General features: G+C 39.8%; 1 long non-coding RNA gene across 1 annotated transcript; it reads right to left on the reverse strand.

Annotated features, from left to right (window-relative positions):
* Window positions 1–102: 102 nt before the first annotated feature.
* On the reverse strand, window positions 103–1,864 carry LOC106013349. The gene is made up of 2 exons (XR_001185323.1): window positions 1,458–1,864; window positions 103–624 (listed from the first exon to the last, which is right to left on the reverse strand). It is a non-coding gene; the product is annotated as an uncharacterized LOC106013349 (long non-coding RNA).
* Between the last annotated feature and the right edge of the window lie 439 nt (window positions 1,865–2,303).

Here is a 2,303-nt window from a genome sequence, read left to right on the forward strand (position 1 = left end):
TTATTATTATTATTATTAACAGCTTCCAATCCTTCCGTGACAATACGTTAGGCAACACCAATAGGACACAAGTTTTTAAAAAGTGGACAAAACAGCAACACATGTTTTCAGCAACTTATCTGATTCATTGCAATCGTACTGGTATCCGATAAAAGCAACCGCCAAGTCCAGAGGAGCGATTATATTTATTCCATCATTCAAACTCAGCAAAAGTCGTACACGAGTCCACACAACTACTTAACCCGTCCAAAAGCGAGCACCTCTGCGTCCAGTGAACACGTTCGTCGCAACTTGCGGGAGGAAGTCTTTCCACAGCGACATCCGTTGAGAAAAGTACTCTCTCCCAACCTGCGACTGTGGAGCGATGGCCATGTACAACTTCTCTTTGGATTCGAACCGGGGCCATGAGGCCGGGGAGCCTCCAGTTGCCGCACGAGATGGGTTCCCGGTCTTGGCGAATTGGGTGAGGGTCCCCCTGTAGGCATCAGTGACGGAAATGGCTGCCGGGGTGTTGAGTCTGATGTCCGGGGCGAGGTAGCTGCTGGCGAGGTCGCCTTGGTCGAAGAAGAAGGCCAGGTCTGTGCCGTGGTTCGTGCCGGTCTGTGGGGCGTCGGCCGATTCAAACTGAGGATAAAGCATTGATGATTGACTTATAATTTGATGACTATGTATCATAATAATGATGATAATAATAATAATGGATTGCATTTATATAGCGCATATCCACTTATTCAATGCTCTATGCCCTTAACATGATACATATTATGGATTTACAAATCAATTTTACAGGTACATAGTGTTACTACATACTCGTGCAAACACATATTCACTCATCCACGCACCACACACACATACATACACACATACACACATACGTACATATGCACATACACACATACAAACTCACAACGATCTACAGCAAAGCACGACAGACAGACAGACAGACAGACAGACAGACAGACAGACAGAGAGACAGACAGACAGACAAACAGACAGACAGATAGACAGACAGACACAGGAACACTGAAACGTGGGTGATGGGCGAGTGTTCTTGTGTGGTTTGCTCTTTTCTTTTAATCAAAGATATCATTTTATCGTCATTATCTCTCCTCTCAATTTTCTTTGAACGTTACTCTCTTACTAGTAAAACGAACACTTAACATTTTCAGCACTTATAATTTATATGACCTAATAGAGTAGCAAATGCCATAAAACTTTGATTAGAACTAAACTAAACACTGCTGACACATATGGGCCTACACATATACACACAAGCCTATACGCGCAAACATTCTCATGCGCGCATGTGCGCGCACCTTCACGACTTTTTGCTGCAATCATAATGCTACCGTACTATAGTGTATTTCCTTTCATAACTTTAAAATTTTAAGTCTACGTTGTAGCCTCCTAAATATAATATGATAAAAAACAAAAGACAAATGAAAAAGAAAGCTTACCTCAGGATAAAAATCAAACAGGTACAAAAAGATGTCTGTCTGGGGGGACACAGAGCTCAGCTGGCTCACAAACTCGAAGGTAGGGAAGATGAAGAACAAGTCAGACTGCAGATCCACAAATCCCTGTGTTGAAATAAGAGGATTATATTACTTATAAGGTTTTGTGTCCATTGGTTAAAAAATGGGTGTATAGTGTTTTAACGAAGAATTAATTTTTTTAATGTGGTGTTTTCATGCCTCCATATATTTACACAATTTGGATTATTTAAGTAAAAGATGCGGACTTTTCGACCATGCCTGTCAGGATCAACTTGGGCTAATAAAACTAAAAGGGAACCCCCCAAAAAAGATTAATTCGAGGAAAGTATTCTGGGAGCAAAAGTAGAAGGTAAGAGAGGAAGGGGAGACGTTATAATAGATACGGTCTTGATAATGACGACACTGTACTAAAAATACCTTAGAATAACACAATATTATCACAGTTAAACTAAGTGTGTCATATAAGATATCAACAGAATGCAATAATTGAGTTTCACATTACTAGACTTAATGGGTTGATTGTGTCAATAAATTGTCAGGGCGCAGCTGAGTGCGTCAAGATAAAACCAAGATCCTGTCTCAAAGAATAAACTGATGCAGCTATTTTCATCAGCTTCCAACCTCTTAACTCTATTTCAGAGGCCACTCAAGATCTTTACCTCGAAATTTTAATTTTATTCAATTATTAATACATGTATTATATTATATCAATGCCATACGGTATATCTTCTTCTTCTTCTTCTTCTTCTTCTTCTTCTTCTTCTTCTTCTTCTTCTTCTTCTTCTTCTTCTTCTTCTTCTTCTTCTT

Source organism: Aplysia californica, unplaced genomic scaffold, assembly GCF_000002075.1.
Source record: "Aplysia californica isolate F4 #8 unplaced genomic scaffold, AplCal3.0 scaffold00818, whole genome shotgun sequence".
In the NCBI taxonomy this organism is placed as follows: domain Eukaryota; kingdom Metazoa; phylum Mollusca; class Gastropoda; order Aplysiida; family Aplysiidae; genus Aplysia; species Aplysia californica.